The following is a 13866-nucleotide window of genomic DNA, read 5'->3' as shown; positions in this document are numbered from 1 at the left end:
GTGCGGTGCCCCCCTCCACCATAGTCCTCGATAATATTGTAGCGGTGCTTAGGCGAAGTCCTGCGACGGTAAAACATCAAGATCGTCACCACGCCGTCGTGCTGACGGAACTCATCCCCGACACTTTGCTGGATCGGAGTCCGGGGATCGTCATTGAGCTGAACGTGTGCTAGAACTCGGAGGTGTCGCAGTTTCGGTGCTTGATCGGTCGGGTCGTGAAGACGTACGACTACATCAATCGCGTTGTGCTAACGCTTCCGCTTCCGGTCTACGAGGGTACGTAGACAACACTCTCCCCTTTCGTTGCTATGCATCACCATGATCTTGCGTGTGCGTAGGAATTTTTTTGAAATTACTACGTTCCCCAACAGAATTATATATAGGAAGTCCAGTTTCGGCCATCGGGAAAGTTTCGGGGGTCACCGGTATTGTACCGGGACCACCGGAAGGCTCCCGGGGGTCCACCGGGTGGCCCCACCTATCCCAGAGGGCCCCATGTGCTGAAGTGGGGAAGGGAACCAGCCCCTGGTGGGCTGGTGCGCCCCCTTGGGCCTCCCCCTGCGCCTAGGGTTGGAAACCCTTGGGGTGGGGGGCGCCCCACTTGGCTTGGGGGGCAAGCCACCCCCCTTGGCCACCGCCCCCCTTGAGATCCAATCTCTAGGGCCGGCGCCCCCTAGGGGCCCTATATATAGTGGGGGGGAGGGAGGGCAGCCGGACCAAGCCCCTGGCGCCTCCCTCTCCCTCCCGTGACACCTCTCCCTCTCGCTGAGCTTGGCGAAGCCCTGCCGAGATCACCATTGCTTCCACCACCACGCCGTCGTGCTGTTGGATCTCCATCAACCTCTCCTTCCCCCTTGCTGGATCAAGAAGGAGGAGACGTCTTTCCAACCGTACGTGTGTTGAATGCGAAGGTGCCGTCCGTTCGGCGCTCAGTCATCGGTGATTTGGATCACGACAAGTACGACTCCATCAACCCCATTCTCTTGAACGCTTCCGCTCGCGATCTACAAGGGTATGTAGATGCACTTCCCTTTCCCTCTTTGCTAGATAACTCCATAGATTGATCTTGGTGATGCGTAGAAAATTTTAAATTCTGCTACGTTTCCCAACAGTGGTATCAGAGCCAGGTCTATGTGTAGTTTCTATGCACGAGTAGAACACAAAGCAGTTGTGGGCGTCGATATTGTCAATTTACTTGCCGTTACTAGTCTTATCTTGATTCGGCGGCATCGTGGGATGAAGCGGCCCGGATCGACCTTACACGTACGCTTACGTGAAACCGATTCCACCGACTGACATGCACTAGTTGCATAAGGTGGCTAGCGGGTGTCTGTCTCTCCCACTTTAGTCGGATCGGATTCAATGAAAAGGGTCCTTATGAAGGGTAAATAGAAATTGGCATATCACATTGTGGTTTTGGCGTAGGTAAGAAACGTTCTTGCTAGAAACCTATAGCAGCCACGTAAAAACTTGCAACAACAATTAGAGGACGTCTAACTTGTTTTTGCAGCATGTGCCATGTGATGTGATATGGCCAAAAGGATGTGATGAATGATGTATGTGATGTATGAGATTGATCATGTTCTTGTAATAGGAATCACGACTTGCATGTCGATGAGTATGACAACCGGCAGGAGCCATAGGAGTTGTCTTAATTTATTTATGACTTGCGTGTCAACATAAACGTCATGTAATTACTTTACTTTATTGCTAAACCGTTAGCCATAGTAGTAGAAGTAATAGATGACGAGACAACTTCATGAAGACACGATGATGGAGATCATGGTGTCATGCCGGTGACGATGATCATGGCGCCCCGAAGATGGAGATCAAAAGGAGCAAATGATATTGGCCATATCATGTCACTATTTGATTGCATGTGATGTTTATCATGTTTTTGCATCTTATTTGCTTAGAACGACGGTAGCTTAAATAAGATGATCCCTCACATAATTTCAAGAAAGTGTTCCCCCTAACTGTGCACCGTTGCGAAGGTTCGTTGTTTCGAAGCACCACGTGATGATCGGGTGTGATAGATTCTAACGTTCGAATACAACGGGTGTAAGCCAGATTTACACACGCAATACACTTAGGTTGACTTGACGAGCCTAGCATGTACAGACATTGCCTCGGAACACGGAAGACCGAAAGGTCGAACATGAGTCGTATGGAAGATACGATCAACATGGAGATGTTCACCGATGATGACTAATCCGTCTCACGTGATGATCGAACACGGTCTAGTTGAGTCGGATCATGTTTCACTTAGATGACTAAGGGGATTTCTATCTGAGTGGGAGTTCATTGAATAATTTGATTAGATGAACTTAATTATCATGAACTTAGTCTAAAATCTTTACAATATGTCTTGTAGATCAAATGGCCCACGCTAATGGTGCCCTCAACTTCAACGCGTTCCTAGAGAAAACCAAGCTGAAAGATGATGGCAGCAACTATACGGACTGGGTCCGGAACCTGAGGATCATCCTCATAGCTGCCAAGAAAGATTATGTCCTAGAAGCACCGCTAGGTGACGCTCCCATCCCAGAGAACCAAGACGTTATGAACGCTTGGCAGCAGCGTGCTGATGATTACTCCCTCGTTCAGTGTGGCATGCTTTACAGCTTATAACCGGGGCTCCAAAAGCATTTTGAGCAACATGGAGCATATGAGATGTTCGAAGAGCTGAAAATGGTCCAAGCTCATGCCCGGGTCGAGAGATATGAAGTCCCCGACAAGTTCTTCAGTTGTAAGATGGAGGAAAATAGTTCTGTTAGTGAGCACATACTCAAAATGTTTGGGTTGCACAACCGCTTGACTCAGCTGGGAGTTAATCTCCCGGATGACGTGGTCATTGACAGAATCCTTCAGTCGCTTCCACCGAGCTACAAGAGCTTTGTGATGAACTTCAATATGCAGGGGATGGAAAAGACCATTCCTGAGGTATATTCAATGCTGAAATCAGCGGAGGTGGAGATAAAAAAGGAACATCAAGTGTTGATGGTGAATAAAACCACTAAGTTTAAGAAAGGCAAGGGTAAGAAGAACTTCAAGAAGGACGGCAAGGGGGTTGCCGCGCCCGGTAAGCAAGCTGCCGGGAGGAAGCCAAAGAATGGACCCAAGCCCGAGACTGAGTGTTTTTATTGCAAGGGAAGTGGTCACTGGAAGCGGAACTGCCCCAAATGCTTAGCGGACAAGAAGGCCGACAACACTAAAGGTATATGTGATATACATGTAATTGATGTGTACCTTACCAGTACTCGTAGTAGCTCCTGGGTATTTGATACCGGTGCGGTTGCTCACATTTATAACTCAAAGCAGGAGCTGCGGAATAAGCGGAGACTGGCGAAGGACGAGGTGACGATGCGCGTCGGGAATGGTTTCAAGGTCGATGTGATCGCCGTCGGCACACTACCTCTACATTTACCTACGGGATTAGTTTTAAACCTCAATAATTGTTATTTAGTGCCAGCTTTGAGCATGAACATTGTACCAGGATCTCATTTAATTCGAGATGGCTACTCATTTAAATCCGAGAATAATGGTTGTTCTATTTATATGAGAGATATGTTTTATGGTCATGCCCCGCTGGTGAATGGTTTATTCTTAATGAATCTCGAACATAATGTTACACATATTCATAGTGTGAATACCAAAAGATGTAAGGTTGATAATGATAGTCCCACATACTTGTGGCACTGCCGCCTTGGTCACATAGGTGTCAAACGCATGAAGAAGCTCCATGCAGATGGACTTTTGGAGTCTCTTGATTACGAATCATTTGACACGTGCGAACCATGCCTCATGGGTAAAATGACCAAGACTCCGTTCTCAGGAACAATGGAGCGAGCAACCAGCTTCTTGGAAATCATACATACTGATGTGTGCGGTCCAATGAGTGTTGAGGCTCGTGGTGGCTATCGTTATGTTCTCACCCTCACTGATGACTTGAGTAGATATGGGTATGTCTACTTAATGAAACACAAGTTTGAGACCTTTGAAAAGTTCAAGGAATTTCATAGTGAGGTTGAGAATCAACGTGACAGGAAAATCAAGTTCTTGCGATCAGATCGTGGGGGAGAATACTTGAGTCACGAATTTGGCACACACTTAAGGAAATGTGGAATAGTTTCACAACTCACGCCGCCTAGAACATCTCAGCGTAATGGTGTGTCCGAACATCGTAATCGCACTCTATTGGATATGGTGCGATCTATGATGTCTCTTACCGATCTACCGCTGTCATTTTGGGGCTATGCTTTAGAGACTGCCGCATTCACTTTAGATAGGGCTCCGTCAAAATCCGTTGAGACGACACCGTATGAATTATGGTTTGGGAAGAAACCTAAGTTGTCGTTTCTAAAAGTTTGGTGATGCGATGCTTATGTCAAGAAACTTCAACCTGAAAAGCTCGAACCCAAGTCAGAAAAATGCGTCTTCATAGGATACCCTAAAGAAACCATTGGGTATACCTTCTACCTCAGATCCGAAGGCAAGATCTTTGTTGCCAAGAATGGATCCTTTCTAGAGAAAGAGTTTCTCTCGAAAAAAGTAAGTGGGAGGAAAGTAGAACTTGATGAAGTATTACCTCTTGAATCAGAAAGTGGCGCAACTCAGGAAAATGTTCCCGAGGTGCCTGCACCGACTAGAGAGGAAGTTAATGATGATGATCATGAAACTTTAGATCAAGTTGCTACTGAACTTCGTAGGTCCACAAAGACACGTTCCGCACCAGAGTGGTACAACAACCGTGTCTTGGAAATCATGTTGTTAGACAACGGTGAACCTTCGAACTATGAGGAAGCGATGGCGGGCCCAGATTCTGACAAATGGCTGGAAGCCATGAAATCCGAGATAGGATCCATGTATGAAAACGAAGTATGGACTTTGACTGACTTGCCCGATGATCGGCGAGCCATAGAAAATAAATGGATCTTTAAAAAGAAGACAGGCGCAGATGGTAATGTGACCATCTATAAGGCTCGACTCGTCGCTAAGGGTTATCGACAAGTTCAAGGGGTTGACTACGATGAGACTTTCTCACCCGTAGCGAATTTGAAGTCCGTCCGAATCATGTTAGCAATTGCCGCATTCTATGATGATGAGATATGGCAAATGGACGTCAAAACAACATTCCTTAATGACTTTCTTAAGGAAGAATTGTATATGATGCAGCCGGAAGGTTTTGTTGATCCTAAGAATGCTAACAAGGTGTGCAAGCTCCAACACTCAATCTATGGGCTAGTGCAAGCATATCGGAGTTGGAACATTCGATTTGATGAGATGATCAAAGCGTTTGGGTTTACACAGACTTATGGAGAAGCCTGTGTTTATAAGAAAGTGAGTGGGAGCTCCGTAGCATTTCTCATATTATATGTGGATGACATACTATTGATGGGAAATGATATAGAATTCTTGGAAAGCATAAAGGCCTACTTGAACAAGTGTTTTTCAATGAAGGACCTTGGAGAAGCTGCTTATATATTAGGCATCAAAATCTATAGAGATAGACCGAGACGCCTCATTGGTCTTTCACAAAGTACGTACCTTGACAAGATATTAAAGAAGTTCAATATGGATCAGTCCAAGAAGGGGTTCTTGCCTGTATTGCAAGGTATGCAATTGAGCACGGCTCAATGTCCGACCACGGCAGAAGATAGAGAAAAGATGAGTGTCGTCCCCTATGCCTCGGCCATATGGTCTATTATGTATGCCATGTTGTGTACCAGACCTGATGTAAACCTTGTCGTATGTTTGGTAGGAAGGTACCAAAGTAATCCCGGCATGGAACACTAGACAGCGGTCAAGAATATCCTGAAGTACCTAAAGAGGACTAAGGATATGTTTCTCATTTATGGAGGTGACGAAGAGCTCGTTGTAAAGGGTTACGTCGATGCTAGCTTCGACACAGATCTGGATGACTCTAAATCACAAACCGGATACGTGTATATTTTGAATGGTGGGGCAGTAAGCTGGTGCAGTTGCAAGCAAAGCGTTGTGGCGGGATCTACATGTGAAGTGGAGTACATGGCAGCCTCGGAGGCAGCACAAGAAGCAATCTGGGTGAAGGAGTTCATTACCGACCTAGGAGTCATTCCCAATGCGTCGGGCCCGATGACTCTCTTCTGCGACAACACTGGAGCTATTGCCCTTGCGAAGGAGCCCAGGTTTCACATGAAGACCGGACATATCAAGTGTCGCTTCAACTCCATTCGTGAAAGTGTTCAAAATGGAGACATAGATATTTGTAAAGTACATACGGACCTGAATGTAGTAGATCCGTTGACTAAACCTCTCCCTAGAGCAAAACATGATCAACACCAGGACTCTATGGGTGTTCGATTCATCACAATGTAACTAGATTATTGACTCTAGTGCAAGTGAGAGACTGTTGGAAATATGCCCTAGAGGCAATAATAAAATGGTTATTATTATATTTCCTTGTTCATGATAATTGTCTATTATTCATGCTATAACTGTGTTATCCAGAAATCGTAATACATGTGTGAATACATAGACCACAACACGTCCCTAGTGAGCCTCTAGTTGACTAGCTCGTTGATCAAAAGATAGTCATGGTTTCCTGACTATGGACATTAGATGTCATTGATAACGGGATCACATCATTAGGAGAATGATGTGATGGACAAGACCCAATCCTAAGCATAGCTCAAAGATCGTGTAGTTCGTTTGCTAGAGCTTTTCCGAATGTCAAGTATCATTTCCTTAGACCATGAGATTGTGCAACTCCCGGATACCATAGGAGTGCTTTGGGTGTGCCAAATGTCACAACGTAACTGGGTGACTATAAAGGTGCACTACGGGTATCTCCGGAAGTGTCTGTTGGGTTGCCACGAATCGAGACTGGGATTTGTCACTCCGTATGACGGAGAGGTATCTCTGGGCCCACTCGGTAACGCATCATCATAATGAGCTCAATGTGACCAAGTGGTTAACCATGGGATCATGCATTACGGTATGAGTAAAGTGACTTGCCGGTAACGAGATTGAATGAGGTATTGGGATACTGACGATCGAGTCTCGGGCGAGTAACGTACCGATTGACAAAGGGAATTGTATACGGGATTGATTGAATCCTCGACATCATGGTTCATCCGATGAGATCATCGAGGAGCATGTGGGAGCCAACATGGGTATCCAGATCCCGCTATTGGTTATTGGCCGGAGAGTCGTCTCGGTCATGTCTGCGTGTCTCCCGAACCCGTAGGGTCTACACACTTAAGGTTCGGTGATGCTAGGGTTGTAGACATATTAGTATGAGGTAACACGAAAGTTGTTTGGAGTCCCGGATGAGATCCCGGACGTCACGAGGAGTTCCGGAATGGTCCGGAGGTGAAGAATTATATATAGGAAGTCCAGTTTCGGCCATCGGGAAAGTTTCGGGGGTCACCGGTATTGTACCGAGACCACCGGAAGGGTCCCAGGGGTCCACCGGGTGGGGCAACCTATCCCAGAGGGCCCCATGGGCTGAAGTGGGGAAGCGAACCAGCCCCTGGTGGGCTGGTGCACCCCCCTTGGGCCTCCCCCTGCGCCTAGGGTTGGAAACCCTAGGGGTGGGGGCGCCCCACTTGGCTTGGGGGGCAAGCCACCCCCCTTGGCCGCCGCCCCCCTTGAGATCCAATCTCTAGGGCCGGCGCCCCCCTAGGGGCCCTATATATAGTGGGGGTGGAGGGAGGGCAGTCGGACCAAGCCCCTGGCGCCTCCCTCACCCTCCCGTGACACCTCTCCCTCTCGCTGAGCTTGGCGAAGCCCTGCCGAGATCACTGTTTCTTCCATCACCACGCCATCGTGCTGCTAGATCTCCATCAACCTCTCCTTCCCCCTTGTTGGATCAAGAAGGAGGAGACGTCTTCCCAACCGTACGTGTGTTGAACGCGGAGGTGCCATCCGTTCGGCGCTCGGTCATCGGTGATTTGGATCACGACGAGTACGACTCCATCAACCCCATTCTCTTGAACGCTTCCGCTCGTGATCTACAAGGGTATGTAGATGCACTTACCTTTCCCTCATTGCTAGATAACTCCATAGAGTGATCTTGGTGATGCGTAGAAAATTTTAAATTCTGCTATGTTTCCCAACAATTACTGCTTAGATCATATAGACCTCAAGAAAGGTCAAACCAATCAATGGAAAGGATAATATGATTATGAAATTAAATAGAACAATGGAAAGGAAAATGTGTTTAAACACATATTTCAGGGGTATATCCTTCCCAAGGACAAACAGAGCATGACATCCATGACATGATAGAAGTAGAAAATCATTTAGGTAAAGGGAGAGGAATTTCATGACATTACCCATACAATGGTGTTTGGGTAATTGAGCAGGAAACATTTAGCATTGGGCTTCAAATGTTCTTGTTGAAAATCCGAGTACCATAGACATGCTTCGACATAGCATTGACATGGTCAACAGGTGAAGATCAAACTCTGGAGACACAAAGGATCCATCAGGAATAACTTGAAGAATAGGTCTTACAATTCCCTCATGGAAAAAGGGATAACCTTGCTGAAAAGGAATCTATAACAACAAGTCCTCCGGCCAAGTGTGATAGGCATGACCTCACCTTACTGATATATAAGGACCAATGTAATAACTCTTGGAAATATGTTCCAACCATCATAGCTGACCGAGATTCAGATCTGATTGGTGCCAGGATGCCTCAGACTCAGGATGCTTGAGAAGAAAAGGTGCATCACAATTGACGAGACGACATTGTAAGATTCTCGGGAAATGTACTATGGAAGCGAGTTCCAAAACAAGAGTTCACCATTAAAACCAAGGAGAGGATGAAGAGGTGGCTGATGAACTCAGCGACAATTCATTGAGATTTTCAAAGATGGATTTCCACACTTATGTGAACAAGGAGATAACATTTGTCGGATCAAATGATATAAGGATGTATGCTCGAGGAAAACATACACAATTAAGCATTGGTTTAAAGTGCACCAAAAATATGGTCTTAGGTAGCATGACCAATGGTAGAAAGGTGATTCAACAACCAATAGTCTAAGGATGAAATATCGACCATTAACTTGAAAGCAATAGGGTTGCTAGAGACACGAACAAGTTTGTGTTGAACGGAAGGTAATAAAGTGGTCGATGATAACACAACTCATCAAGGGCAAGGAGGGTACTTCTCATCGTGAATTCAATTGATATCTTGGAAGAGGTCAAAATGTTGATGATGATCACGACACATTTGTCGAGAGGTTTCAAGAAGATGTAACTGATCGGCGATGACATCAAGTCAACGGAATGATGAAGCGAGAAGTTATTGAAACCATAGGTACGACACAAACTTGAAATCAAGCTTGCATTCAAGGACAATTGTTATGACGAGGAAGATCGACGTAAGATTAGCTCACCTCGAAATTTTTGCTCTAGAAAGAAGGACCAGGTAGCACAGTTTAAAATCGGCATGACAATGATATAGTCGAGCAGGCTAGGACTTACGTGATCGAGTTCAAATTCGTAAGTAATGAAGGTTACCAAGAGTTGTTTAATCGCAGTGTGAGCTCGATTCAGTTATCGGTGTCTTTGAGTGTTTAATAACTCAGAGCTCGTGAAAAATTGGAATCAGTGAGAATGTAGTACTTGATGAAGAACTCATAAGAGGTTATGCAGTTCCATGATAATCTTGAGATACCAGGGGGGTAATACTAGATGACAGATCAAAGTAGAGGTTGGAATGGGGTATTGCTCTGCACAAGACAAGTGCTTAAACTTGCACGAGAAATGGTATTTAAAGGAGAACATGGTCGGAACCATGATTGAAAAAGGCCAGATCCCAGATATAAGATGAACTTATACCAAGAGAATAATTAATTTTAAAAGAAGCTTTGATGAGAAGATCTACATCGTGTCTATGGGCATGAACACAAAGTTCAAGGTCGACTCCCACTTCTCCAATGCATAACCTTTCATTTACTTATCGCGTTCGATGAAGTTGCAATGTTGAAATTTTATCTGGCAAAATACCAGAAGAGTATGACTCGTGAAAACTTTTGAGTTCACACATATTAAGGAAGGCATAGGTTCAAGCCATCGGGGGTTCTTAGAACATATACCACGAACTTCAGGAGCAAATAACACAAGCTCAAAAGTAGAGCATGGTTGACAAAGTAGAGGATACAATTTACCAAAGACATTATATATCCTAGGAAAGGCTCGAGGTTATTGAATATGAAGGACATTGTCGGATAAAATCCAACAAAGGATCTGGTGGTCCACAAAGGATCTGATGTGAGTATCGGCACACAACCAGAGGAAGAAGCAATGCAAAGACATTGGATTATAGAAACAACTGAATAACTTAGAGCTCAATTGCAAAGGAATTATGATTTACAAAGCGAAGGTTCAGAAGCAGATGCTCTGATCAAGGATGGATAAGTTCAATAGACTTAGGGGCACAATCAACGACAATTTAATTTGCGAGAACCAGCTCATGTTTAAAATGACGTCTGAGCTGGAAGGATGAATTCTAGGATTTGTTTGAGGATTGCGAGCATTCACAAAAAATCGAATCAACGAACTCAAAATGATAGTGGCAAGGGATGCCAATAAGATTACGAGACTTATGGGATTAACCATAACGCAAGCAAACAAGAATTTCAAGAGTAATAGGCTGCCAGATCGAATGGTATTTTTGAAGACTTTTGTGAAACATATGAACAACTAGGAATGAGCGGATACTCGATAAGTGTGAGGAATTATCCGTAGGGGTATCATGTGTCAAAGAACTGTAAGGTAGTAGCCACATGGTATTCTCGGTACAATAGAGAGAATTTTGGGGTATCGAGTAATAACAAGATCACTGGGGAATGACTGTATGAATGGCACGTGTACGTGGTTATCCATAGAAGTTAATCGATGGAAGTGAATTGCAAAAGTGATGGGCACAAGCCCTCGAGAGAACATCGAAGAGTATCTTCGGAATCTTTTGGGGCACTAAGCAATCATCTGGAGCGAGGGGCTCTCCGAAAGGAAGTAGTTACGAGAACCTAGAGTCAGAGTTAGTAAAAATCATTTAACCCGAATAGAAGAGAGATCAGAGTCCTAGAGTATAGACGAGGAGTAAAACATCCTAATACCACCCAAATGGCGACGTGGGCCCGTAAGGCACACAACCATGTTAGTAAAAGTTTTCTAATGTCTAGACTCGACTTTGGCCAAGGAGTGTGGAAGGAGGATTCCTACAGGCAGTCGGCTCTGATACCAACTTGTGACGCCCCCGATTTAACCGTACACTAATCATACACGCAAACGTGTATGATCAAGATCAGGGACCCACGGGAAGATATCACAACACAACTCTACAAATAAAATAAGTCATACAAGCATCATATTACAAGCTTAGGGCCTCGAGGGCCCGAATACAAGAGCTCGATCATAGACGAGTCAGCGGAAGCAACAATATTTGAGTACAGACATAAGTTAAACAAGTTTGCCTTAAGAAGGCTAGCACAAACTGGGATATAGATCGAAAGAGGCGCAGGCCTCCTGCCTGGGATCCTCCTAAACTACTCCTGGTCGTCGTCAGCGGGCTGCACGTAGTAGTAGGCACCTCCCGAGTAGTAGTAGTCGTCATCGATGGTGGCGTCTGGCTCCTGGGCTCCATCGTCTGGTCGCAGCAATCGGGCATAGGAAGGGGGAAAAGGGGGAGCAAGGCAACCGTGAGTACTCATCCAAAGTACTCGCAAGCAAGGAACTACACTACATATGTATGCACTGGTATCAAATGGAAAAGGGGTATCATATGTGGACTGAACTGCAGAATGCCGGAATAAGAGGAGGATAGCTAGTCCTATCGAAGACTACGCTTCTAGTAACCTCCATCTTGCAGCAGAAGAAGAGAGTAGATGGTAAGTTCACCAAGTAGCATCGCATAGCATATTCCTACTCGACGATCCTCTCCTCGTCGCCCTATTAGAGAGCGATCACCGGGTTGTATCTGGCACTTGAAAGGGTGTGTTTTATTAAGTATCCGGTTCTAGTTGTCATAAGGTCAAGGTACAACTCCAAGCCGTCCTGTTACCGAAGATCACGGCTATTCGAATAGATTAACTTCCCTGCAGGGGTGCACCACATTTCCCAACACGCTCAATCCCCTTTGTCCGGACACACTTTCCTGGGTCATGCCCGATCTCGGAAGATCAACACGTCGCATCCCTACCTAGGCACAACAGAGAGGTCAGCACGCCGGTCTAAATCCTATGGCGCAGGGGCCTGGGCCCATCGCCCATTGCACACGTGCATGTTGCGAGGGCGGCCGGTGAGCAGACCTAGCCTCCCTTATACAAGAGCAGGCATTCTAGTCCAACCCGGCGCGCGCCGCTCAGTCGTTGACGTCATGAAGGCTTCGGCTGATACCACGACGTCGAGTGCCCATAACTGTTCCCGCGTAGTTGGTTAGTGCGTTTAGGTCAGTGGCCAGACTCAGATCAAATACCAAGATCTTGTTAAACGTGTTATCTTGAAATAACTGCAAACGCCGACCAGGACCAGGCCCACCTCTCTCCTAGGTGGTCTCAACCTGCCCTGTCGCTTCGCCACAAAGATCCACACAGAGAGCTGTCGGGAAAGTATGTCCTTCCAGCCCCCAATTCATGAATCAACCGCGGGTACTCCTCAAGCCGACCCGTCTTTTGTCACCACAAGTATCATATATTATGTATAAGTATATACCCGTGACCACCTCTCGAGTGATCACGGCTCGATAGTATAGCATGGTAGACGGACAAGAATGTAGGGCCACTGATGGTAAACTAGCATCCTATACTAAGCATTTAGGATTGCAGGTAAGGTATCAACAGTTGTAGCAACAATGACAGGCTATGCATCATAATAGGATTAACGGAAAGCAGTAACAAGCTACACTACTCTAAAGCAAGCAGTAGGGAGAAGAGTAGGCGATATCTGGTGATCAAGGGGGGGGGGGCTTGCCTGGTTGCTCTGGCAAGAGAAGGGTTCGTCGTCGATGTAGTCGATCACAGGGGTATCGGCAACGGTCTCGGGGTCTACCGGAAAGAAGTAACGGAGGGGGAACATAATAAATAAAAGAGCAACCAAAGCAACACAAAGCATAACATGGTGATACATGGTGCTAGGGGTGACCTAACGCAGTAGGAGGTGATACCGGCAAAGGGGGAAAACATCCGGGAAAGTATCCCCGGTGTTTCGCGTTTTCGGGCCGGTGAATCGGAGAGGGAAAGTTGCGAGTTCGATAGGTTAGGGATGTGTGGCGGACGAACGGGCTGCGTATCCGGATTGTCTCGTCGTTCTGAGCAACTTTCATGTAGAAAGTATTTTCATCTGAGCTACGGTTTATTTTCTATTAATTTTAAAAGATTTAAATCATTTTTAGGATTTATTTAATTATTTTAATTCAACATTATCCAGAATAGTGCATGCTGACGTCATCAGTCAATAGAGGTGTTGACTGGTCAAACTAACGTGTGGGTCCAGTGAGACCCACCTGTCATACACTTTTTAGGTTAATCAGGGTTTAGGTTAATTAGTTAGGCTTTATTAGTTAACTAAAATGATTAGGTTAAACTAATACAAAATTAATTTAATTAATTAATTAATAATAATAATTATTATTGTTATCTTTTTATATTATTCTCTTTTGTTTCATAAGAAAAACGTTTTGGGCGTGGGGCCCATCTGTCATAGGCCCCAGGGGCCTTGGCGGGTTTGGTCCAGCGGGTGCGGGCGCACCCGAGCGAGCACTCGCCCGCAGGACGGGACGAGGCCGCCGGGGCAACGACAACGCGGCAAACTGGCGCGGCCAGCCGGGGCCACGGCGAGCGGAGGCGAGGGGTGGCGTCGGAGTGTGGTAAG

The sequence above is a fragment of the Triticum aestivum genome, chromosome 5A (assembly GCF_018294505.1).
Source record: "Triticum aestivum cultivar Chinese Spring chromosome 5A, IWGSC CS RefSeq v2.1, whole genome shotgun sequence".
Classification (NCBI taxonomy): domain Eukaryota; kingdom Viridiplantae; phylum Streptophyta; class Magnoliopsida; order Poales; family Poaceae; genus Triticum; species Triticum aestivum.
Note: the sequence above shows the minus strand (reverse complement) of the source record.